Source organism: Vipera ursinii (assembly GCF_947247035.1).
Source record: "Vipera ursinii genome assembly, chromosome: 3".
Lineage (NCBI taxonomy): Eukaryota > Metazoa > Chordata > Lepidosauria > Squamata > Viperidae > Vipera > Vipera ursinii.
In genome coordinates, this window is record NC_139516.1 from 109,272,453 (window position 1) to 109,300,191 (window position 27,739).

Here is a 27,739-nt window from a genome sequence, read left to right on the forward strand (position 1 = left end):
TGTCATCTGGAGTATTTCACTCACTGAAGATTTTGTAAGATTTGCCTGGAAACAATAAAATTCTTTGCATATTAATCTCTAAAATTCTCAGGACGCAAAGGAGATTTTTGTACTTCTGCAGTCAAAAATCCAACTAGCAAATGTTATTAAAAGGTATAAGCGTTCATGAGCTGCAGCTCACTTCATCAGATGTATAGCATGGCTGTAAAAGCAAATCTGTGACATATGTGTCAAAGCTGACACACCACTATTTATGGCAGTGTTCACCAACTTCTGACAACAATTTTCATCCTCACATAATTTTCGAAGACTGTGCAGCCCCTGGAGCCTCAGAAAATTGTACAAGAATGGGGTGTCCTTTCACATAATTTTTGAAGGCTGCAGAAGCCACACAAGAGCATTCTCCAAAGCCGCTTCATGAAAAAGGACTTGTATGACAAAGGCTGTTAACAGAAAGACCACCGCCTAAAAGGTAAGCAGTGTGGTAGATCCTGGGCAATCATACCATTCCCCAAAGTTCATGCACCTTTTTGAGTAGCGGTGATGATGCTAGGACTGAAATCAAGGTCCTCCTGGCCCAGCCTCAGAGCTGCTGCTGAGTGCCACTGTTAAGGGTGGCCTAAAGGGAGAAAGAGAATTTTCTCTTTTGTTGTGGGGGGCGGGGAGTGTGTGACATGCTAGCAGAGTCAAGTTAGGTTTTTCCAAATTTGTGACATGCCAAGCCCAAAATGGTCACCATCACTGGGGAGACTCATATATAATATAGACCGAGGTGGGGAAGAGGAAAGGTGGAGGGAAGGAAGAGGAAGACAATTTGCAAATGCAAACTGGAGTATGCAAAAAACAAAATACTTGTAGGCACATTCATTAAGAATAGTGTGCTGAAAACTATTGTGCTTGTTGAGATCTTTTAAAATTGCCTGAAACTTTTTGATGGAACAAATGGAATTCCATTTACTAAGCGACATGCTTGTTAAGTGAAACATCACATGATCGTGACTTGCAATTTTACATCTGGATACACCATTGACTCTGCTTCTTGGAAGTTCGCTATAAAGTACGCAGATACTGATCATATAACTATGGGACACTGCACTAGTTGCAAATGTGAGGTCCAGTCCTAAATTTACTTTTTCAGTGTTATTATAATTAGAAATGGTTGCTAAACAGGACCGTTGTTAAGTGAGGACTATATATATTCTAATCTTTCATCATAAACAATCAAATTAATTTTAGAATTATTACTTTGCCGTGTGTAATATAAGACTACAGTAAGTTTAAAACAGACTTTTCCCTAAACAGATCCTCATTGAACTATCACCATTGTCATTCATCCTAAATAGTCCAGACATTTTCTGTATTCTATAATCTTGTTCAAACCCATCTATTCAAGTTATCTAACTTTTTTTTCAATATTCCATACCAATTCGTGTTTATATGTTAGTCCTTAGCCTTAACCAGACCTGTATCTTCACTTCCTTATCTATATCAACCAGCTGCCAGTAGAGCTGAGGACTGCCCCCGACCTCCGATCATTCCGCCGGGGCCTGAAGACCTGGCTCTTTGAGCTCTCGGGCCCAGGCTGAGGAGAAATTTATTTTAATTGGGGTTTTTAATTGTACAGGGTTGGTTTAATCTTTTTTAAATTGGTTTTTTAACTTTTGTATGTTTGATTTTTAACTCCCTGTAAACTGCCCTGAGTCCTCAGGGAAAGGGCGGTATATAAATGCAATAAATAATAATAATTAATAAGACAGAAATGTTAGATTAGGTCTTAAGAAACCAACCTGTCTTCACAGTATATTGTGGATAATCTGCATACCAGTCAAGCAGCAAATTTCCTGAATCATTTAAATCTGGGTTTAAATCTGCATAAAAGTGGCAAAAGCATGCTCTGATTTATTTATGAGGGTAGATTACGGTACTCATAATCCTTTTGTTTGTGTTAGGAAGGAAAACAGATTTTAAAACAAAAAAGGAGAAATTGCTAGAAGAGAGGCAAGAGAGAACTAGGCTTTGAAATTTGCCCTTGATTAAAAATTACAAGTTTTCTATGTTTTTAAAATATTTTTTTTATTTTCAGTAATATAAACTCATCATACGGATTTGAGAAATGACTACTGTACAATGTTTAATTTTCATTGGCCAGTAAGCGTACAGGCTGTCAAATACCTATGTATCTCAAATACTTGCCATATGTAACATTACTTGCTAGAGTACCAATCAATTTTGGCACATTTTGGACTTACTTGCAAGCAAAGTCCAGTCTTACCCCATGTATGCTAAAACCATATTATCAAGCTATGTTTTTGAGTTTGCAAGCATTGTACTATTTGCTCACATCTTATCAACTCAGAAATATATGAAGTGTGTCTACTTAGGGTACATAGTAGAGAAGACATGCTAAATAAAAATACAGATAGGAAATAATGTAAAGATTGTCCAGAAAATATAGCTTTGGCTTATGAAAGAAGGAATACTTAAAAAAGATGAGACAATGAAAAAAGAAAGCTGCTACGGATAATCAATACGTACAATTAAATAAAATCTGATTTTACTGTCCCTGTTTTGAGTCCTGATATAAAACTTGAGTGTCAAACTTATTCTTTTCCCCCAAAGTTTGTTCCCTCTTTCTTTCACAAAATCCAGAGAAGCACCTCTAGCAGATAGCATATATCACATCAAAGGAATAATCAATGAATCTAAGACTGTGTTCATATCATACATGACCAAAAATGGCTAAGTGGGAAATACTGTATGCTATATAAAAACATTACAGATCATTTTTCAGCTCTTGAATCCAGATCACTGTCCAGATCATCCCCATATGTTTTCCAACTGTTAAACAGATAACTAAGATTAGCGATTAATACAATATTTCCTTGGCACTGATCAAGTTCCCATTTTTCATTTTCAAAGAAATTCCTGGTTAACTTAACAGCAGAAATTTAACTCAAAATGTTAAGGTGATATTCAAACAGTACAACTAGCTCCCATCATCAAAAGCAATAGAGTATTCCAGTCAACCTGAAATAAAAATAGTGATAGACAAGAATTTTTAAAAAGTCACAATTCATTTTATAAATGTAGAATTTGTTAATACTGTCTCTGCTGAACTTATTTTCTTTCCTCAAAGTGTGGACTGTTTATAAAAATCAACTTGATTTTAACTTATTTTTGGGGGGGCAGAAATATTTTCAGTCATTAAAGAGAAGCCAATCATAAAGCTAGGAATTTATTTTTTAAAGAAAAGAAAAGAAAACCTTAGAGATGAGATTGATTCTTACTTGGATTTTTACCACAAAATCCTCTCTACAAAACACTTTTTAATTTTCAGCAAACCCAGAGCCATAGCCACATTTTTGAAAATACCTTTTATTAATGATTCCTATATTTGGCTAGTTTACAGCTTTCTGCAAATTAACACTATGCATCCAGTGTAACATTTCTCAATATATTCTATAACATCCATTCTATGGGATACTTTCTCCCCAACCATTTAGAATTTTCAAAGAGAAATAAAGGTATCCTGGCACCATGATACAACAGATAATATTGATTAGCAAATAGCTTTTGACACAATCATCCAATGAAATGTATTAGCCAATTGAACACATACAAATGGATAACTTTTGTACCACATGATTTATGAAATTCACTGCTCCAAAATATGGTAAGAATTAGATAAACATGGAAAATAGGTCTACAGCTATTAGGTGAGACAATTACAAATAATCCCCATGTTCAAACACAGCATGCAACAACAGATGTCACCTGCTACCTCCCAACAGGGCTGCCCGTCCTATGGGGCATGGGGACATATCCTGCCTTCTTTCTGTGAGTAGGCTGCCCATAATGTATTTCTACTTTCCCTATGAGCTGAGTATAGAGTCCTCAACCTATGACCACAATTGAGCCCAAAATTTCTGTTGCTAAACGAAACATTTAAGTGAGCTTTGCATCATTTTACAACCATTCTTGCCATGGTTGTTAACGAATTGTTAACAATTAAGTTAGTAACAAGTTGTTAACAAGTTGTTAAGTTAGTAACATGGCTGTTAAGTGAAACTGGCTTCCCCATCGACATTCTTTGTCAGGAGGTTGCAAAATTGATACATAACTCCAAACGCAGCAACTATCATAAATACATGCCAGTTGCCAAGCATCTTAATTTTGATCTTGTGAGGATGGTGAAGCTGCTACAGTTGCAAGTGTGGAAAGCTGTCAAAAAGGTATTTAAAGGCCAGTCTTCTGACAGATGAGCACAATTCAAAGCGCATTGACAATGTCTCGAATGGTGATGAAACATTTGCAACCAGATTGCCAAACTCGGAGCTCAAACCACCACCACCAGCCCAACTACCAACCTGAGCTACTAATATTCAAACACATTTCAAACTGTCATATGTCATTTTCCCACTGCCATTGTAACTTCGAACAGGCACTAAACAAACTGTTGTAAATCAAAGATTACCTCTATTGGTGAGCAATATGATTCTCACTACCATGTTAATGTGTTCACCGAAGGATAAAGAAAATCTCAAGCCATTTTTCAAGAACTTAAGAACTCACTTTAGTTGTACTTTCTTTGTATCATTTTGGAGACTGAAAGACAGAGGATGTTAAACTCTACAGATAGTACTCAACTAACAGTTCATTTAGTGACCATCTGAAGTTACAACAGCATTGAAGAGTGACTTATACTATTTTCACATTTATGACCATTGCAGCATCCCGTCACATGACTAAAAATCTGACACTTGGCAACTGATTCATATCTATGACAGTTGCAGTGTCCCAGTGTTATGTGATCACATTTTGCAATCTTCTGACAAGCAAAGGTAATGGGGAAGCCAGATTCATCTAACAACTGAAGTGATTCACTTAACAACTATGGCAAAACAGGTCGTAAAATGGAGCAAAACTCAACAGTGTCACTTAATAACAGGAATTTGGGGCTGATTTGTGGTTGTAAGTTGAGGACTGCCTGTATTGACTCTGAGCCTGTAATATGTCTCTTTTGCTGAAGCAGACTAAAATGTAATAGGGCTAAGAAGTAAATTCCTTGGAGAGAAAACCTTACCTTATTCCTTATGTTAGTTTGCACAAGTGCATATGAGTTTGTGCCATTAGCACTTATTGGGAATGCATAAAAATAAGTACATTCAGTATCTGTATTTCAGGCTAGTTCCTCTAAATAATTATCAGAACCATTCCACTCTGAATAACTTTTTCCCCATCTCTTTATATCTCATACAGTTTAGACTCATAACTCTTCTGGAAGTCAAATAAATTTAGCTCATTCTGGATTCTTGCAGTATAATGGCCTGAAAATAGAGGTAGGAGGGAGGCACTTCTTTTAATTCAGGGAATCTAAGTCATAACCGAGCTTCCTCCCTTTAAACCAGGAAGAAGCTGTGACAACCCAGGCCGAACTGCAGCGGAATGGAGTGCGGAAAAGGGGGCGGCCACAGGACGAACAAGAGGTACAAACTCCGAAACGGGCTAGTAGAAAACAGCCTCCCAGCGGGTCACCCCCTTCTGAATCCCAGGAGCCGAAAGCCGGAAATCCTGTCAAGTTTCTCTCGCTTTCCCTATAAGCCCCCAATTGGGTTTCAGCTGGAGGGCTCCCCACAATTGGAGAGCCGCCTCACCTGCTCCAACGCCGCTTCCATTCCTTCTCCTCCTTCTTCGCGGCGACCGAGGTCGTTGGCTCATCCCGCAAGTCTTCGGAATAGAACGCTGCGGCGAAACGGAGGCGTGAGCCCCCACAAGTCGTTTTAACGCCATAAACGCCCACAACCCGCTCGCCAACTGAGACACGAGCCCCGGGACTCAAGCTTCAGAATACCAGTGGCGCTCAATAGGGCGGGAGCTGCGTTTGGAAATCTCGCGATATGTCCTAAGAGAAGTCATAGACCTCCCAAATATGGCTATCGACGAGTCGGTTTCTGTGCGCTCCGGTCATCTTGAGTGTGGTAGAGTTAAATACACTCCGCCCATCTCTCTCTCTCTCTCTCTCTCTCCCCCGCCCCCCCCCCCCCGCTAAATAGACATGAAATGCGGAGAAAACCTATACGTTGGTTTGTGGTTGAAAGTAGGGGAATATTAAAGATTCACTGAAAGAAGAAATGCCTGGTTCCATCACTTTTGATGCCATTGTCACTACCGGCCAATTTATTCAATACACATAAGTCAACTGTCAACTGTCAAATGTTTCAAGCTTTTATAGTAGAACTGTTTAAACTGTAACCAATCATCAATCGCTATTTTCCCGCTTCTTTGCTACTTTAACCAATGGTTGCACCAGAATCTCCCGCTTCAAGGACCTACTTTTGCAACCTACTATTTTACAAGTTTGCAACTATTTACAGACACAACACCCCTTACCCCCCAGTTGTTGTTATTTATGGACATAGTCTCTTAAATATTTGGGTGGCCTATGGACCCTTGAAGGATATCTATTGCTTTGGATACCGGAATCATTTCTATCAGATTGTCTGCTAGGCTGGCTTACTCTGGTGGACCTGGACTCTTGGCTAATTGACTCAGATGCTTCTCTGCTAACAAGTTGTGGTTGTTGTTGTGTTTGCTGTTCAGTTATTGCTGGCCTGCTCAAGGGGGGCAGCTCCCAGTCAAATTGACTGTGTTGTTGTTGGTTAGCTGTGGACGGGCTGGTTTGCATTTCTGCTTCCCCACTAACTGGCAGGTTGTTGTCAATAAACCCTGATGCAAAGTTCCCCCCTTGTATACATTGATCCCCCTCAACTGGCATACAACCAATAGTTCTCTTCCTGAGCTGATCTATATGTCTTTTGCTGACCCTGCTCCCTTCCCCCTCAATAGTGTAAGACAAGGGTCCCAATATCTCAGTGACCACCCCTGGGACCCATTTGTCCCCTTGTGTATAATTCCTGGCCCAGACTAGGTCCGCAATTTTGAATGATCTGTTTGGAATGTCCAGTTCTGCACTTGATGGTAGTCTGTCAGGATGTAGCCTGTCCAGTTTGGTGGTTAATCTTTTTCCCCACCTCATCTCTGCTGGGGTTTTTCCTGTAGCCGTGCACGGGGTCGTATGTTGGGTCAGCAAGAATTCTGCCAGTCTTTGGTGCCAATCGCCACGGATGATTCTCTTTAATGCATGTTTAGTGGTCCTCACATTTCGTTCAGCCAAGCCGTTGGTGGACGGGTGGAAGGGTGCTGATGTCGTGTGTTTAATCAAGTTGGCCCTGAGGAAGTCCTGGAATTCAACAGAGGTGAATTGGGGCCCATTATCTGACACAAGTACATCAGGTAACCCGTGAGTGGCAAAGAGGCCCCTTAAAACTTGTATTGTTTTACCCGAAGTCATTGAACTGACGGGTACTACCTCTAGCCATCTAGAGAAACTGTCCACTACTACCAGAAAGGTTAACCCCTGGAAAGGTCCAGCAAAATCAATATGAATCCTGGACCAAGGATTCCTGGCTAACTCCCACTTGTGAGTACGCGTGTGTTGCAGCTCAGGCCTAGAACGTTGACATAAATAGCAATTAGAAACACATTCTTCAATGTCCTTGTCACGTCCTGGCCACCATAAGTGACTCCTAGCCAATGCCTTCATACGTACTATTCCAGGGTGCCCCTCATGTAGTTCTAATAATATTGTAGGTCTGTGGATTTCGGGAATGACAACACGGTTCCCCCACAGAACACATCCCAAATGGGATGACAGTTCATCCTTTCTTCTAAAATAAGGAATGTACTTGGCATCCGGGTTGGTACTTGGCCACCCACTAAGGACCCAATCCATAATTCTTTTTAGGATATGATCATTATTTGTTGCCACAGCTATATCTTTAGCGGTTAAAGGCCACTCAGGGATGTCCTGTAAAGACATTATTTGTCCCACAGGGGCAGGGTCTTCCTCAGTGATATTTAATGGCAGTCTGCTAAGAGCATCTGCATGTCCCATTTCCTTACCCGGTCTGTGTTGGAGGGAGAATGAATATGCTGAGAGGAAAATTGACCACCTCAGCATTCTGGGCGACATTATTTGGGGTGTCTGTTTATCAGTGGTAAACAGTCCCAATAATGGTTTGTGGTCAGTGAGTATAGTAAAGTTCCTACCATAAAGGTAATCATGGAACTTTTTTACTCCTGCCACGATTGCCAATGCTTCCCTATCGATCTGTGCATAATTCCACTCTGCTTTAGTAAGCGTCCTGGAATAATATGCGATTGGCTTTTGAACACCATGAGTGTCCAAGTGGCTGATAACAGCCCCCACACCATAAGGTGAAGCATCGCAAGCTAAATAAATTGGTTTATTTTCAATAAAATGGGTTACTGTTGATTGGCTAGAAAGAATGTCTTTTAATGTTTGGAAACTAACTCTATGTTTGTTAAGCCACTGCCACGGGGTTTTTTTTATCTAAAAGTCTATGAAGAGGTTCTGCTATGGCAGCTTTGTGTGGCACAAATGTGTGGTAAAAATTAACTAAGCCAAGGAAGGCTTGCAATTCAGCCTTATTCTTTGGTTCCGGTGCCAATTTAATTGCCTTGATTTTATCAGGGGTTGGATGAATTCCATTTTTGTCTATCCTGAATCCTAAAAATTCAGTGGACTTAACCCCAATGCAACATTTTTCCTTTTTTAATTTCAATCCAGCCCTCCTAAACCTTTCCAATACCTGTTCCAGACGCTCTGCTAATATTTCTTCATTTCTTCCAGCTATCAGGACATCATCAAAACTCCAGGTATGCCCTTTAAGGTCCTCTCCATCACTTCTTGAAAGATGCCTGGAGCTGCTGCAATACCAAATTGCAGTCTGTGGACTCGGAACGCCCCCTTGTGGGTAACTATCGTCTGAGCTTCAGCAGCCTCTTCAGGAACAGTTAATTGCAAGTACGCCTGCGCCAAGTCTAACTTGGCAAATATGGCGCCGTCCTGTATCGTGGCGAGGACCTGCTTCACCGTCGGGACCGGGTAAGCGTGTTTTTTCATTCCCAGGTTCAGGGTGGCTTTGTAGTCAGCGCAGATCCTCACATCCCTGTTAGGTTTAAGGGGTGTGACGATCGGCGTTTCCCACAAACCACCCTCGACTGGTTCTAAGACGCCTTGGCCTACAAGCTTATCGAGCTCGGCCTCGATTTTTTGCTTCAGGGCAAAAGGCACCCTTCGGGCCTTAAGCCTGATGGGTTTAACCGACGGGTCTAAATTAAATTTAATTGGGGGCCCTTTGTATTTACCTAAAGACCCATCGAATACGTCTGCAAATTCATTGCAGACTGATTCGAGGGTCTTATTTTTAATAACTGTGTTTATTCCCCCTATCCAGATCCCCAGGGCAGGAAACCAGTTAAGGCCAATTAGACTAGTCCTCTGGCCCTCAGTAACTATTAAATCTAAAGCTCCCTTAAACCCCTTAAATTTAACATTAAGGGTAATTTTCCCTTTAATTTTTATTGGGGTTTTTTGGAAGTCTGTTAATTGGATTTTAGTTGAACTAAGTGGAATTTTTCTGCCACTTATTTGTTCAATCGTTTTCAGGGTTTCACTGGATATTATAGATACTGAGGCCCCTGAATCTATTTCCATTTTGCAAGGAACCCCTTGTAAATGGACTATGATTTTTAATTTTCCTTCCGGAAAATTATTAATCTTTCCCTTCCTACTATGATTGACTCGCGCCACCTCCCCACGGTTCTGAAATTTAGCCCACGGTCTAGGGGTCTCTTTGCCACTATAGTAAGGGGTTACCTTACCTTCGGGCCAAACGTCGACTTCATGAAGGCGATTGTCGCGTGCACGACCCCTGCAGATGGCTTGGATGTGGCCGGTCTTTCCACACGATCTACATCTGGCGGTACGAAACCTGCAAGTTGCGCGGGGATGGTTGCCCCCGCAGCTGCCACACCGGTTGTCGTTGTCGCGCGGTCTCGTTGCGGTGTCTCTCCATTGTCGTTGGGTTGCTGTTACTTGTCGTTGCGGTGTTGCGGTTTGAGATCGGTGGTTTGGTTCAGGCCCTTCGCTTCGAAATGGTTTTGGTGCCATTTTCCCAAACCGTCTGGTGACTTCGGCGATGTCATCTTCCCATTACTGGTCCACCTCCCCGTAGTCCACAAGGCCTTCTTGGTTGATTTCGGCAGACGTAGCCATGCTACTACGGGGGGGGGTCGCGATACCCGGTAGATTCGTACGTTAATAGTTCGTCCAGCACTTCTTGCAGATCGCCGGTGGGCTTGGCGATTATTCTATTTTGTAGATGCTCGTCTCTCAAGCCCAGTACTACTCGGTCCCGAATTCTAATTTCCAAGTTGTCATACTTGCATCGTACTGTGGCTTCTCTGACTGCTGCAACGAATTTTTGAATTGATTCGCCTGGCCTCTGGTTCCTTTTTTTGAAAATACGATGCCAAAAGAGTTCGGACCTCCTTGGCGTGAAATGTACTTTTAGTTTAGCTAACAGGTCGGCATACGGAACACTTGAGACCGGCTGTGGTTGACAAAGTCCTACAGCGATCCGGTAAACTGGTGTGCCGCAAATTGTCAGTAACGCTGCCGCCTTTTTCCGGTCGTCCGTTATCCCGTTAACAAGCAGGAATCCTTCGACCTGTCCTACATATTCTTCCCAGTCCTCTGGGACGCTTGGGTCAAATTCTTTTAAGGACCCGATTTGCGCCACTCGGAGGATTACAGGATTCCGCCGCGGCCGCTTGTGGTTGACTGTGACTTTATTTCAAATTTGCCGCCTTTGCGCAGCTGTTCTGCCGAACCTTCTCTGGTCTGCCGTCTATCCCACCCTCGTCGCCAATACACATAAGTCAACTGTCAACTGTCAAATGTTTCAAGCTTTTATAGTAGAACTGTTTAAACTGTAACCAATCATCAATTGCTATTTTCCCGCTTCTTTGCTACTTTAACCAATGGTTGCACCAGAATCTCCCGCTTCAAGGACCTACTTTTGCAACCTACTATTTTACAAGTTTGCAACTATTTACAGAGACAAGCAATTGTATTTTATTTAAAGAACCATGGCGAGAAAAAAAAACCTTGGCTTAGAATGGGTAGGCAACCTCGGCTCTTTTATGACTCATGGACTTCAACTCCCAGAATTCCTGAGTCATAAAAAAGCCGAGGTTGCCTACCCCTGGCTTAGAAGATAGGTGAACTAGATAATTGACCAGCCTAAAATAACATTGTAGAACAGGTAGCAAATAAAACCATCCCAAAGAAAAAGAAATGCAAGAAAGCAAAATGGCTGTCTGAGGAAGCTTTGCAAATAGCTGAGGAAAGGAGGGAAGCAAAAGGCAAGGGAGAAAAAGAAAGATACACCCAATTGAATGCAGAATTCCAGAGAATAGCTAGAAGAGATAAGAATGCCTTCTTAAATGAACAGTGCAAAGAAATAGAAGAAAACAATAGAATAGGGAGGACCAGAGATCTTTTCAAGAAAATTGGAGAGATGAAAGGAACGTTTCGTGCAAAAATGGGCATGATAAAGGACCAAAATGGCAGGGACCTAACAGAGGCAGAAGAGATTAAGAAGAGGTGGAAAAATTACCCAGAAGAACTATACAAGAATGAGCTTAACGTCCCTGATAATCACAATGAGGTGGTCACTGACCTTGAGCCAGACATCCTAGAATGTGAAGTGAAGTGGGCCTTAGAAAAGCTGAGCAACAACAAAGCTAGTGGAGGTGACAGTATTCCAGCTGAGCTATTCAAAATCTTAAAAGACGATGCAGTAAAAGTGCTACACTCAATTTGCCAGCAAATTTGGAAAACTGAACAGTGGCCACAGGATTGGAAAAGATCAGTTTACATTCCAATTCCAAAGAAAGGCAGTGCCAAAGATTGTTCAAACTATCGCACCATTGCACTCATTTCTCATGCTAGTAAAGTTATGCTTAAAATTCTACAAGCTAGACTCCAGCAGTATGTGGATCGAGAACGACCAGAAGTACAGGCAGGATTTCGAAGAGGCAGAGGAACTAGAGATCAAATTGCTAACATACGCTGGATCATGGAGAAAGCTAGAGAGTTCCAGAAAAAATCTACTTCTGCTTCATTGACTATGCTAAAGCCTTTGATTGTGTGGATCATAACAAACTGTGGCAAGTCCTTAAAGAGATGGGCATACCAGACCATCTTATTTGTCTCTTGAGAAACCTATATGCAGGCCAAGAAGCAACAGTGAGAACTGGACACGGAACCACTGATTGGTTCAAAATTGGGAAAGGAGTCCGGCAAGGCTGTATACTGTCGCCTTGCCTATTTAACTTATATGCAGAGCACATCATGAGAAAGGCAGGGCTAGATGAATCAAAAGTTGGAATTAAGATTGCCGGAAGAAACATCAACAACCTAAGATATGCAGATGATACAACTCTAATGGCAGAAAGTGAAGAGGAACTAAAGAGCCTCTTGTTGCGAGTGAAGAAGGAGAGTGCAAAACTTGGGTTGAAACTAAACATTAAGAAAACCAAGATCATGGCATCTGGCCCTCTCAATTCCTGGCAAATAGATGGGGAAGAAGTGGAGGTAGTGACAGATTTTATTTTCCTGGGCTCCAAGATCACTGCAGATGGGGACTGTAGCCAAGAAATTAAAAGACGCTTGCTCCTTGGGAGGAAAGCCATGGCAAATTAGACAGCACACTAAAAAGCAGAGACATCACCCTGTCAACAAAAGTGCGTATTGTCAAGGCTATGGTCTTCCCAGTTGCAATGTATGGCAGTGAAAGCTGGACCATAAGAAAGGCTGAGCGCCAAAGAATTGAAGCCTTTGAACTATGGTGCTGGAGAAGACTCCTGCGAGTTCCTTGGACTGCAAGGCGATCAAACCGGTATGGATTATCGGCAGGAAGGACAAGGGAGACGCGTCTTCATTAACAGGTTGTTTATTCAGTTAGCCCGGACAACAGAACAGGGAAAAAACATGCCTTATATAGGCAGCTGTCAAACGGGACAGCAAATCAGCTGGGCGCGTTTTCCCGCCAAGAACAGAGTGCCAATCGGTCAGCTGTTAGGGCAGAATCTCCCCAGAGACAACACTAGTGTGTTAGCCAGGCAGGGGATCCCGTCAGCTGGTTTTGGCGCGCAGCCGGCGTTTTGACAGCTCGCCGCCGCTACTGCGCATGCGCTAACTTTGACAGCTCGCGGCGGCCGCCGGGGGCTTGCCGCGGTTTTGACAGCTCAAGTGGTAATGCGCATGCGCGCCGTTTGACAGCTGTCAAACGGCCGCTTGTGCTTGTAGGCCGCGAGGGCGGCTGCGCTTGCGTAGTCTTTTGACAGCTGTCAGTGCGGCCGCGTAAAAAACGGCCTATGACAGCTGTCATTGTGTTGTGAATATATTGCACCCCTTTCCCCCCCCCTTGAACTGAACACATAACTTGGAGTAACTTTCAACTGGTGTTGGAACTGTTCGGCGAACTTCCGGCCCATTCAAAATCCGCTAAGTATGCTGGCGGCCTCTTCTGACGAGTGGATCTGCGGGGTGCAGGTGCTTCTATGGTTTCGGGGGTTTCTACGGGGGAAATGGGCGGAGGGTCTGCGTGGCACGGGATTTCTTCCGGGTAATTTGTGCTGGGGGGTTCTAAGTTTTCTGCCACTTCTGGTGTGGTGGAGTTGGGGGGTGACCGGGGACGAAGCTGGTCTGCGTGCCTCCTAAATGTGAGTCCCCCGCCCACGTTAATGGTGTATGACAGGGGGCCGGTTTGATCGAGAACCACCCCCTGGGTCCATTTATCCCTTCCCCCATAATTTCGGGCCCAGACATTTTGTCCCTTAGAAAATGTTTTGTGTGGCAAGTTGTTGGTTTTTTCGGCCGCTGGCCTGTCTGGGTGCAGTCTGTCAAGTCGAGTGACCAGTCGGCGACCCCATCTTAGTTCTGCTGGAGATTTTCCGGTGGTGGACACGGGAGTGGTGTGGTGTGCGAGGAGGAAGCGGGTGAGTCGACGGTGCCAGTTGCCGACGATCATTCTGCGCAGAGAGTCTTTGGTGGTCTTCACCATGACCTCTGCGAGGCCATTACTGGACGGGTGGAACGGGGCCAATGTTGCGTGTCTAATACAGTTCCTCCTCGTGAAGATCTGGAAGTCACGGGAGGTAAATTGAGGCCCGTTGTCAGTGATTATGACATCTGGAAGACCGTGGGTGGCAAAAACTCCCCTTAATGCTTGAATGGTGTTCTCTGATGTGGTGCTTGAAACCGGGAGAACCTCCAGCCATTTAGAGTAACTATCTACAATGATTAAAAAGGTCTGTCCCTGGAATGGTCCTGCGTAATCGAGGTGGATGCGGGACCAAGGATTGGAAGTGGTTTCCCATTTGTGAACTGGGGCGTGCGGAGGGGAGGGTCTGGTTTGCTGGCAGAGATAGCAGCCGGCTACATGCTGCTCGATGTCCCTGTCTAAAGATGGCCACCAGACATAACTGCGTGCCAGGGCCTTCATTTTTGAAATGCCAGGGTGGCCCTCATGTAGTGTTTGGAGAACCCTTGCTCTGTGGCATGAAGGGATTATTACTCTGCACCCCCAGAGGATGCAGCCTAAATGTGTTGAAAGCTCGTGTCGTTTTGCAAAATATGGTTGGATGGGGGGAGAGGGGCAGGATGATTGCCATCCTGATGTGACCCATGAGAGTACCCTGCTGAGGGTGGGGTCCCTGGTTGTGGCGTGTGCGATGTCTTCCGCTGTTACTGGGCATTCTGCGAGTTCTTGTATGGCCAGGACTTGGCCGGCTGGGGCTGGGTCAGGGTCTATTTGAGGCAGTGGGAGCCTGCTGAGGCCGTCTGCATGGGACATTTCCTTTCCAGGCTTGTAGATTAATTGATAAGAGTAAGCAGATAGGAATGTCGTCCAGCGAAGCATTCGCGGGGATAAAATTTGCGGGGTCTGGCGGTCCCATGTGAATATGCCCAGGAGAGGTTTGTGATCTGTATAGATTGTAAAAGGTCTGCCATAGAGGTAATCGTGGAATTTTTTAATTCCAGCTACTATAGCCAGGGCTTCCTTATCTATTTGCGCGTAGTTGCGCTCGGTTTTTGAAAGTGTCCTAGAGTAGTATGCGATTGGGGCTTGCGTGCCATCGTTAAGGGAGTGGCTGAGGACTGCCCCGATGCCATAAGGTGAAGCATCGCAGGCGATGCATAGAGGTTTGGTTTCGTTGTAGTGCGATATGGTTGTATCGCTGGAGAGTAATTGTTTTAGCTGTTTGAAGCTGTCATTATGATGTGGGGTCCACTGCCAGGGAGCCCCTTTGTCCAGGAGTCTATGAAGAGGTTCTGCAATTGTGGCTTTTCCGGGCAAAAATGAATGGTAAAAATTTAGGAGCCCTAGGAATGCCTGGAGCTCCGTTTTATTTTTTGGGGGGGGTGCGGCTTGTATTGCTTGTATTTTTGCAGTGGTGGGGTGAATGCCTTTGCCGTCTATTTTGTACCCCAGGAACTCTGCGGAGGGTACTCCGATTGAGCACTTCTCACGTTTTAATTTTAAACCCGCTGCGCGGAATCTTGAGAGGACTTCGTGCAGCCTGGTTGCTAGGGAGTGGGAGGAGTCGCCCGCGATGAGGACGTCATCAAAATACGGGCAGACTCCAGGGATGCCTTTGAGAGTTCGTTCCATGACTTCCTGGAATATTCCAGGTGCCACGGAGATGCCAAATTGGAGGCGGTTCACTTTGAACGCCCCTCTATGCGTCACTATGGTTTGGGCTTCTGCGGTTTCCCTGGTTACAGGGAGCTGCAGGAAGGCATGTGCCAAGTCTAAGTTGGCAAAAATGGAGCCGGACCCTATTTCTGAAAGAACATCTCTAACTGATGGGACTGGGTACGCATGCGGATTGAGTGCGCGGTTGAGGGTCGCTTTATAGTCCGCGCAGATTCTCACCTCACCATTGGGTTTGACAGGTGTCACTATGGGGGTTTCCCAAGTTCCGCTGTCAGTGGGTTCTAGGACTCCTAGTTTGAGCAAGCGGTCTAATTCCCTGTCTATTTTTGGTTTTAGGGCGAAGGGAACTTTCCTGGCTTTTATTCTAATTGGTCCGACCTCCGGTTTGAACTTGAGGTCGATGGGGGGGCCGTTGTATTTGCCCAGTGAGCCGTCAAAGACATCCGCAAATTTTTTGCAGATATTTTCTAAAGAATTGGTTTGGATGCGGTTTGTCCCTTCGAGGTGAATGCCTAATGCCTCAAACCAATCTAATCCTATTAATCTAGTTCTTGGTTGCTTTGTTATTTGGGCTGTTAAGTGGCCTGAGAATTTTTTAAATTCGACTTTCAGGACGGCTTGTCCCTTTAAATCTATCTGCGCCCCTTGAAAATCTGCCAGCATGACCCTGGAGGGTTGGATAGGAATGCGGTGATTTGTTTTGTTGGCTATTTTCTGGAGGGTGTCCCCTGACAGGATGGAAACGGAGGATCCTGAGTCGACCTCCATTTCACAGGGGATTCCCTGTATTTTGACCCACGTTCTAACCTTGGCTCTGGGGATGTTGTTAGCGAGAGTTTTTGTTAGGGAGCATACGGACCCTACAACCCCCTGGGGAGGGCGGGGAGGGGTGGTCCTACCTGCGGGGATCTCGTCAAGGTCGTGGAGGGTCTCCCGGTTTAGGCTGCGACAAGCTGATCGGATGTGGCCGGTCTTGCCACAGCCGTGGCACTTCGCGTTCCTAAACCGGCAAGTGGCTCTGGCATGGCTTCCGCCGCAGCTTGCACACTTCGCCCTGGCGTTGGTCTGCGGTTTCTTCATGTTGGGGCCCGTCTGTCGGTCTTGGTTGCGGTTCCTTTCCCGGCCGGCGGTCATCCGGTTGAAGCGAGAGAGGATCGCATCGACCCCGGATTCGGGCTCCGGCGGCCCTTGGTCGAGCTCCCTGGCCTGATGGACAGAGTTGCCAGAGTTTTTGCCAAACGTCTCGGTTTCGTCGCGATGGCTGTCTTCGAACGCCATTATCTCCAGCGTGAGCTCTGCGAGGTCCATTGTGGGCTTTGCCACAAGCTTCCTCTGCAGACGCGCGTTCTGGAGACCGGCGATAACTTGATCGCGGATCCGGTCCTCCAGGTCGGGGAAATGGCACTTGCGGGCAGCGTGCCTGACGGTTGCGATGAAAGCGGTGGAGGTTTCACCAGGCTGCTGCTTCCGACGGGCGAAATAGAGCCGCCAATACAGTTCTGACCGCCTTGGCATGAAGTGTTTGCTGAGGCGGTCTGTGAGCTCGGCATACGGAATGGTGGCGACCAGGTCCGGGCTGCAGAGGCCAACGGCGACATCGTATACCGCTGGCCCGCTCAGGCATAGGAGCGCGGCGGCCTTGTGGCGGTCCTCCGTGATTTTATTCACAAGGAGGTACCCCTCGACCTGGCCCAAATGCGACTCCCATCCTTCGGGGTGACGGACGTCGAACTCCCTTATGTGTCCTAGGTTTGCCATTCCGGGTCCGCGGTACTTCGGGCACCTGGAAGGTTGGCTTGTCCGGTCGGTGACTTAGCTAGTGACTTCAGCGGTTGACCGGACAGCAACGCTCCTGGCCCGTGACTTCAGCTAGTACCGGGATCCCACCTTCGTCGCCAGGTGGATTATCGGCAGGAAGGACAAGGGAGACGCGTCTTCATTAACAGGTTGTTTATTCAGTTAGCCCGGACAACAGAACAGGGAAAAAACATGCCTTATATAGGCAGCTGTCAAACGGGACAGCAAATCAGCTGGGCGCATTTTCCCGCCAAGAACAGAGGGCCAGTCGGTCAGCTGTTAGGGCAGAATCTCCCCAGAGACAACGCTAGTGTGTTAGCCAGGCAGGGGATCCCGTCAGCTGGTTTTGGCGCGCGGCCGGCGTTTTGACAGCTCGCCGCCGCTACTGCGCATGCGCTAACTTTGACAGCTCGCGGCGGCCGCCGGGGGCTTGCCGCGGTTTTGACAGCTCAAGTGGTAATGCGCATGCGCGCCGTTTGACAGCTGTCAAACAGCCGCGTGTGCTTGTAGGCCGCGAGGGCGGCTGCGCTTGCGTAGTCTTTTGACAGCTGTCAGTGCGGCCGCGTAAAAAACGGCCTATGACAGCTGTCATTGTGTTGTGAATATATTGCACGGTCAGTCCTAGAGGAGATCAACCCTGACTGCTCTTTAGAAGGCCAGATCCTGAAGCTAAAACTCAAATACTTTGGCCACCTAATGAGAAGGAAGGACTCACTGGAGAAGAGCCTAATGCTGGGAAAGATTGAGGGCAATAGAAGAAGGGGACGAAAGAGAATGAGGTGGCTGGATGGAGTCACTGAAGCAGTAGGCGTGAGCTTAAATGAACTCCAGAAGATGGTAGAGGACAGGAAGGCCTGGAGGATCATTGTCCATAGGGTCGCGATGGGTTGGACACGACTTCGCAACTAACAACAACAAAAAAATAATAACAGAGTTTGATGGGAAAACATTGAGATGAACATCAATGCCTTGGTCTTGAGACCCCTTTTACTACAACCTCCTGGATTTTATTCTTCATTTATGTTTAAACTAGCAATGCCTGAGCACTATATTGCTTTTCAAAAGAAAATGGTTTAGTAGCAAGCCAGGTGGAAACCAGTGATTTTCCAGTTTCTATCCCTTGCAGTTATTCCATTAGCATTTTGTAGTTCTCCTTGTTGCCTATGTCCTCTACATTACTGTGTCCCTCAGTACAAAAAAATATTGAGAAGTAAAAACTGTAGATAGTGGCATGCAGAAGTTAAACTGCTGTATGCTGAAGTATTTGAATACATACTTTATACTGAGCTATAAGCCATGGTTTATAAAACAAAAACGAAAACTGAGTTCATACAATGTACAAAGCAAAAACAAAACATATTGCACATGACTTTATTTGTTTATTTATTCAGTTTGTATAGCCAAGTAAATCTCAACCAAGCAACTCTGGGCAGCTTACAATTCTAAAATTATAAAACAAATTAAAAAACAGTAAAATATCCACAAAATGACTTATATACTATATCTAGAATGAAATCTAAACTTGAGATAATTCCCATTAATATTGCCTCCTTTTTAACATTCTACTATATAAGTCTAATGTAAACTGGTGAACTGGTGTTTGAAAACTTTTTAAACAAGGCATAAGTGAAAACCTGGTTACACAATGACATTCGTGTACAACAGGGCTGCACACCACCTTAGATTTTAATATAAAAAGGTTCTTTGAGATGTACAGTCTGTAGCTGGTTACACAGAACCAGCCTTCAGTTCCTTAAACAAATACCGTATTTTCCGGTGTATAAGACGACTGGGCGTATAAGACGACCCCCGACTTTTGAGAAGATTTTCAAGATTTTTCGTCTTATACGCCGGAAAATACTTACATGCCAGTTGCCAACTGTTCGACACAAGCCCGATTCAGACCCGTCTGGTGCAGATGATGCAAAGCCCTGCTGGTTTCCGCTCGACGCCGGACAGCTCCGCCGGTGCCGCCTCGAGAGCGAAGGACGTGAGGCGCCTGCCACGGCTCCCCGAGGACTCCTTAACAGCTGGGGAGCGCGTGCGTGCGCAGGACTGCCCTGCCGGCTCCCGCCCGACGCCGGACAGCTTCGCCGGTGCCACCTCGAGAGGTAAGGGTGTGAGGTGCCTGCCACGGCTCCCCAAGCACTCCTTAGCAGCCGGGGAGCGCGCACGTGTGCAGGACTGCCCTGCCGGCTCCCGCCCGACGCTGGATGGCTCCACCGATGCCGGCTCAAGAGGGAAGAGCATGAGGCGCCTGCCACGGCTCCCCGAGGACTCCTTAGGAGCCGGGGAGCGTGCGCGTGCGTAGGACTGCCCTGCCGGCTCCCGCCAGACGCCAGCCTGTCCTACTTCCTCGACAGTGAGAGGGGAGGGCGTGCCTTCCCAGGCTCGCTGACTTGCAGCCAAGCCGGAGCCGAAAGGGGCTTTTCCTTCCACCCACTCTTTGGAATAGACGCAAGAGCTTCCGGGGTCTGGTGTTTGCAAGGGGGAGGGGAAAAGGCTGAGAGGCTCTTGGGAGTGGGAAGGGAGAGTCACGTTGGATGGGGACTGGACTAAGTAGGCTTGAAGTTGCTTTGCAAGAACAGGGGCGCTCGATTGATTTATGTACTATTTTCCGGCGTATAAGACGACTGGGTGTATAAGACGTCCCCCCCAACTTTTGAGATGATTTTCATGGGTTAAAAAGTCATCTTATACGCCGGAAAATACGGTATGTCCTTTACCAGAAACATGCTGTGGTGGGCAACCATCAGAATCCAGAGAAAAGATCAAGCTAGCTACTAAACATGAATGCTTTTGCATGCTCTACCACCCCTTCGTACCATTAAATCTGAAGGAGTCTAGGTCACAAAGCACAATTACCAATATTCACTTATAAACAGAACAAAGCATTTGGGGTCATCCTCAGTATTTTTTGGGAGTGCCAGCATACACCAAATTTTGGTTACTCACTGTACTAAGTATTAAAGTTATATTAAAGATGCTTTTTCAAGAGGCAACTGGACCTTTCAAGAGGCAACGAAAAATCCAGTTGCTTCTTAAAAAAGCATCTTTAGTATAACTTTAATACTTAGTACAGCGAATAACCAGAATTTGGTGTATGGTGGCACTCCCCACCACCAAACAAAGCACTTTGGGGACAACCATGATCTGGATAACTGAAAATTTCCATATACATTTACTAAAGTTATAATTTAAATTCTGCAGAAAAAAATCTGGTTTCTAAAGAACTGCACACATTTGCATTGCACAATTTGTGCTGCTTTTTAACTTAAATACTGACAAAATCCATTGTGCAATGCCTTAAATTTGCTATCTCTGATTACTTGGAATGATATTTTTATTCTTTTAGTAGATGAGACTTCATTTTCAAACCATACTTAAAGGCTTAAACGTTTATATTTTATTTAAAATTTGAGCCTAGTTATTTGTGCCTTGGGCGAGAACTTTGGATTGCTTTGTTTGGGATTTTTTTCCCCTTGGCTGTGGTTTACAATGCCTTCATGGCTGCTCTACCAAGTGCTGTATAATTTGCTCTGCCACAAAATACACATTGGATTTTAATAAAATTACATCAAAATAATCATTATTAAAAAAGAACAAGTACTCTACACAAAAGTCATATGCATATATATACCACTATTGAAAGCATATACATTCTAAATTCCTACTTACTGATATTATTAAATATTCCATGTCCAGCTATAATTTGTATTCTTGATTTTAACTTCTTCACCAGAAACAGTTTTAAATTTAATTCAACAACATACCTAAAATCACCATAATTTTCTCTCCAATTTCCCTCTTTGAAGCCTCTCCATGAGGTAGCCATAGAACTCCTTTTCTTAATATTTTAGTTTTTTTAAATTAATGCATGAAACCAAGGTATAAATATTAAGAAAAAAAGATCATGGAACACTTAGCAAGGTTCTTTTTTCTGATCATCTTTTTAAAATATAAAAAATACCGTAGTAAAACACATTAAAACTTTTACCTGCTGGAGACAAACTGAGATGGTAAGGAAGATAACCAAATGACCTCTCATTTTAAATCTTTTTTAATGAGTTATTACCAGGCTTACATACAAGTGACTCACAGCCAGGAAAATTAAAATAACATGTACCAGAGTAGAAGGAATAGAGTAGAAGGGAGAGAAGTGTTATGTATGCAGGCACCTGCATAGCAACAGCCACCAGGGGGCATTGGCCTGAACGGTTTTCAGCGGGAAACCCAGTTTCGGCGGGAAACCTAGGGCCAACCCCATTGGCTGTCCGCTTACCTGGCTGGGTATTTAAGGAGGCCAGGTAACCCTCATTCCTCAGTTCACTACCCCCCTTCCAATAAAGAGCTGAACTCACACACCGGCTGGCGTCTCTTCCTTGCATCGTACCCACTACACAATAGTGGCGACGAAGGTGGGATTGCTGCCGACCAAGAGCTGAAGTCACTGGGGGAAACGCTACGCAAGCTGAAGGGAAAGGCATTTTCCTTCTGTTTTCTTCTCCCCCCCTCTCGACCGCCAGCCGACTCGGCCTCGCCAGCCGACCTGACCTCGCCAGCCGATCCGGCCTCGCCGAGCACTACATCCGCGCCCAAGATCGCAACCGCCACCATGACTAGAGCCGGAGAACCCCGCGAATTTGAGACCCGCCACCCCGAGACCTGGACTCGCTATCTGGCTCACGTTGAACTGTACATGCGGTTCAACCAGATATCGGAGGACGGTGCAAAGGCGGCAGCCCTGCTTTGCCTCGGGGGGCCAGCATTACTGGAGATCGCCGTGAATCTGTTCTCACAGGAGGCCATCAACACCGTCACGTACCGGGACCTCGTGGCCAGACTCAATGCCCATTTCAAGCCCCGGCGCTCCAAGGTGGCCGCGTGGTCACAATTCGAAAAAAGGGACCAGTGCCCCGACGGGACCGGTGCCGATTTCCTCGCCGCCCTACGGGAAGCCGCCGTCACCTGCAGGTTCACCAACTTGGAGGAACGACTATGGGACTGGCTGATCTGCGGCCTACGAGACAGGCGGCTGCAGGAGCGCCTGTTCGAGAGAGAGGAGGTCTTGCTCCAAGAAGCCGAGGACGCCATCCTAGCCCACGAAGTGGCCTGTGGGGCCATCCAAGCCTGCCAGGAAACCTGGTCCGGCAACCAGGCAGCCAGCGTCCACCGGCAAGGGGCCACAGAGGAGGATGACCAGAGCATCGACCTCCTCCAGCGGAAGTCGACTTCCGACCAGTGAGCCAGATGCCCAGACAGGCCCAGGCCTCCCAGCAACGCCGCCAACCCTCAGAGGTGTGCAGGGTGTGGTGGGAACCACGTGCGCAGCCTCTGCAAGTTCCGGTCCGCCATGTGTCGGGCGTGCAAGAAAACAGGCCATATAGCGGCGGTCTGCCGTAGCCTCCGCCCCCGAGAGGAGATCCACGAGCTGCATCCGGAGGAACCGCCGTTCGAAGGTACTGGGGCCCCTACCAAAACACAAATTGGCTATGTCGAGAGCCGGCTGGCCATTAACCACACGGGTAGCTGCCGGCTGCTCAAACCCAAAATTAGATTAACAATCCGCTTGCAAGGCGTCCCTTGCAGCATGGAGCTTGACTCCGGATCAGCGGTCTCGATTATTTCAGACAAGACCCTTAATTACATAATTAGCCGGAGCAAGCAGCAGATTAAATTACGGCCTACAAAACTAACCCTGACCGATTTTCAGAATTCGCTGGTCAAGGTGAAGGGGGAGGCAACCGTTTCTGTGGGGTTTAAGGGTCGAGAATGGCACCTGGATGTTGTAGTGGTAGAGGGCCACAGAGCCAGTCTGGTCGGGCTAGACTGGTTTGAGGCCCTGGGAATCACAGTCTCCAGGATCCATCGGATCCAGGGGGACTCCGTCGAGGCTGTCTGCCAGGAGTTCGCAGACGTCTTTGACGGGTCGTTAGGCAGGTACACTGGGCCCCCCATATCGTTCAAGCTTAACTCGAACGTCTCCCCCATTAGGGTCCGGCCGCGGCGAGTCCCCTTCGCACTCAAACACAAAATTGAGCGCGAATTAGATAAGATGGTGGCCCAGGGTATCTTAGAGCCCGTAGATGGGGGGGAGTGGGAAACCCCTATCGTTACTCCCCTCAAATCCAACGGGGAAATAAGGATCTGCGCCAACTATAAGTGTTCTGTGAACCGCGCCCTAATCCCGCACGCTTACTCGGTCCCCACGGTAAGCCATGTTCTCGCTTCCCTCCAAGGCGGCGCCATCTTTGCAAGGCTCGATCTTGCGCAGGCGTACCAGCAACTCACGGTCACCCAGGAAACAGCTGACATCCAAACAATAGTAATACGCAGGGGGGCGTTCCGGGTGAACAGGCTGCAGTTTGGAGTCAGCGTTGCTCCTGGCATTTTCCAGGAGGTAATGGAAAAGACACTCAAGGGCATTCCAGGAGTCTGCCCCTATTTTGATGACATCCTGATCGCAGGAGCATCAGCGGAGGAACTGGCAGGTAGGCTCAGGGAGGTGCTGTCCAGGCTGCGCACAGCTGGTCTCAAACTCAAAAGGGAGAAATGCAGCATAGGTGTCCCTTCCACAGAATTCTTGGGGTTTAGAGTAGACGCCAGGGGAATCCACCCCACAGAATCCAAAGTGAGGGCCATCAAACTAGCACCCACACCCAAGAACAAAGCACAGCTGCAGGCATTCCTGGGTCTGCTGAATTTCTATCATACATTCCTCCCACACAAGGCAGCCATCGCAGAACCGCTCCACAGGTTACTAGATAAGCAGGCAACATGGGCCTGGACGGCCACCCATGACCAGAGTTTCAGGGCCTTGAAAGCATTGCTGTCGGACAAGTCCACAGTAACCCATTTCATCGAGTCCAAGCCCATTTGCATCACTTGCGATGCATCCCCTTACGGTGTGGGTGCAGTTCTCAGTCACCTTGAGCCCAACGGGGCACAAATCCCTATAGCCTACTATTCCAGGACGCTGTCTGGAGGAGAAAGAAACTACGCCCAAATTGACAAAGAAGCCCTGGCAATCGTGGCAGGAATCAAGAAATTCCACGATTACTTATATGGCAGGGAGTTCACTGTCTACACGGACCACAAACCACTCCTGCGCCTGTTCACAATGGACAGGCAGACCCCCCAAATTCTGTCCCCCAGAATGCTCCGGTGGTCCATCTTCCTTGCAGCCTACAATTGCAAGCTGGTGCACAAGCCAGGTAAGGAGATGGGCCACACAGACGGTCTAAGTAGGCTTCCTTTAAACACCCCGGATCCAGACCCAGCACCAGCTACACAGATCCTAGCCCTGCGGGAACTACCAGAGTGTCCAGTTCATGCCAAGGACATTGCCAGCCACACAGCCACAGATAACATTCTGAGCAGGGTGCACTCACGGGTTTGCACGGGGTGGCAGGGCAAATCCCCAGGGCCAGAGTTCCAGGCCTATTTCAATAGACGCGATGAGATCTCCACACACAAGGGGTGCCTCCTCTGGGGTAGCAGGGTCATCATTCCCACCGTACTACGGGCCAGGGTATTGGACTCCTTACACAAAGGACACCCAGGGATGGTCAGGATGAAGGCTCTGGCTAGAAGCTACCTCTGGTGGCCTGGGTTGGACAAGGAAATTGAGGATTGGGTCAAGGCCTGTTACACGTGCCAGAGATCCAGGCCAGAAATGCCACACGCACCAGTACACTGGTGGGAGGCCACACACACACCATGGTCCCGCATCTACATTGACTATGCAGGGCCATTTCAGGGCCAACTGTTCTTAGTAGTAGTGGAGAGCCACTCCAAGTGGCTGGAGGTAGTCCCTGTCCCCAACATGACCTCGGGTAGGACAATCCAGGTGCTCAGAGCTCTCTTTGCCACACACGGCCTCCCCGACATAATTGTGTCTGATAATGGGCCTCAGTTTACCGCTAATGATTTCCAGGCGTTCTTGAAGGCGAACTGGATTAGGCACGCCACCTCCGCGCCCTTCCATCCATCGACCAACGGGCAAGCTGAACAGATGGTAAGGACGACCAAAGACACACTCCGGCACATCATTAGCGGGGACTGGTACAACAGACTGGCGAAATTCCTACTCGCCCAACACACCACACCATGCGTAAGAGCCCAGCAGAACTTCGATGGGGACGGCGTCTCATCACCAAGCTGGACCGTTTACACCCGGACCGAGTAGCAGCTGAGACGGATAGGCCACCATCATCGTCGTCATCATCATTATCATCATCATCATCATCATCACCATCATCACCAGCACACAGAGTTCTCAACGTGGGGGACCTGGTCTGGGCAAGGAACTATGGGGCAGGGCATCCATGGGTTCCGGGGACAGTGGTTGAGAAAACTGGACCCCTCTCTTACATCGTGGGGGTAGAGGGGGACAGACATGTAAGGCAACACATCGACCAGCTCAGAGGAAGGGTCCCTGAGTGCACCACACTCGGCCAACAGGAAAGCCACATCCCAGGAGAGGTCAGCCCAACCGGAAAGAACACAGAACAGGAACCAGAGGAGGAGGGCCTCCTGAACCCAGCTCTGCTCAACCCAGCACAGAGGCCTCAAGAACTGGCTGTCCAAGCCCAGGGCCAAGCCACGCCCAGATGGTCCACCCGGCCCCACAGGACACCTGCTTACTTGGCGGACTATGTGTGCAAGTGACCACCACACAGTTGCTTTGCATTTGACACACAGTGTATATAGTTAGGTAGTTAGTTGCAATTGTTCATCATTGTTATGTGGTTCTTCTCTAAGGGGTGAGGGGTGTTATGTATGCAGGCACCTGCATAGCAACAGCTACCAGGGGCATTGGCCTGAACGGTTTTGGCGGGAAACCCAGTTTTGGCGGAAAACCTAGGGCCAACCCCATTGGCTGTCCGCTTACCTGGCTAGGTATTTAAGGAGGCCAGGTAACCCTCACTCCCCAGTACACTACCTCCTTCCAAATAAAGAGCTGAACACGTACTCCGGCTGGCGTCTCTTCCTTGCGTCGGACCCACTACACAATAGAAGTTACTTTCTGATTTTCTTTCTCTTCCAGTTACGCAGCTGTGCTCCCCACCACCCATCAGTTGATTCTCTAGGGCAGGGGTCTTCAAACTCGGTCCTTTTATAACTTGTGGACTTCAACTCCCAGAATTCCTCAGCCAAGTCCACAAGTCATAAAAGGGCCAAGTTTGAAGACCAGTGCTCTAGAGACCATTTCCTCCCCCAATCCCCAAAGTCATTTATTGATTATTTATTTGTATCCAACATTTATTATTTTTACAAATAACACAAGGCAGTGAAGATATCTACTTCCTCCTCCTATTTTCCCCACAACAACAATCCTGTGAGATGGGTTGGGCTGAGACAGAGTGAGTGGCCCAAAGTCACCCAGCTAGATCTGATGTCTAAGGTAGGACTCACCGTCTTCTGCTTTTTAGCATGGTGCCATACCATATTTGCACATATTTATTTATTTATTTATTTTAATCCCATTTATATCCCGCCCTTCTCCGAAGACTCAGGGCAGCTTACAATCTAAGCACAAACCAATGTGCTTAGCAGTAGCCTTCATTCCATGTATATGCCTGCTTATTAGGGCTTTCACACACACACACCCCAAGCGGCATATCACTACACTTCCTTACTAGATTGTGGGAATGCTGGTGGTATAACCTGATTTCAGCAAAGTATTAACAAAGTACTTCCTGATAATTAATCTAATTAATTAATTGATAAAATAATTTTTTTTGATGCCACATTTATACCAACTCTTCAACAAACCTATTTTGGTGTTATTTTAAAAATAACCAGATTCCACAATAATATTTATTATTTCCTAATAGTTAGAGGTGCTTAAGTAAAACCCAATAGAAAAATATGCAATTTTTAGCAATAGGACATAACAAACTATGACATCTTTTGTAAGAAAAAAAAAGTTGGCAGCTACAATGTAGAACTTTCATTAAGATTTCATTTGTACTTTTTCTTATGCATGACTTAGACCTAGATATAAAATTCATAACACATCTTGATAGTTTACCAAAATGGGCTGGAAAAAAAACTGTATGGAATTTACAGACAGGCAAGTAGAAAGTTATTCATTTAGAAGAAGGAAAATGAGATGCAAGGGAAAAAGGATGGGGGATGTTAAGAATATTTGTGAAAATATCTTAAAATTATAATTGATGTCAAACCAATTTGCTAATAATTTAAACAAGGGCAATACTGAATAGCCAAGGAATATGTATATCTGTAGGAATTTTGATTTTACATTTCTGGGTTTCCTTTTGAAG

General features: G+C 46.4%; 1 protein-coding gene across 1 annotated transcript in view; it reads right to left on the minus strand.

Moving 5' to 3' along the window:
- LOC310638899 (uncharacterized protein) overlaps positions 1 to 5,799 on the minus strand; it is a 62,714-nt gene extending 56,915 nt beyond the window's left edge. Inside the window, exon 1 of the mRNA XM_083360261.1 lies at positions 5,655 to 5,799. The gene's annotated coding sequence lies outside the window, so the exon portion shown is untranslated. The remainder of the gene's footprint in view (positions 1 to 5,654) is intronic.
- Between the last annotated feature and the right edge of the window lie 21,940 nt (positions 5,800 to 27,739).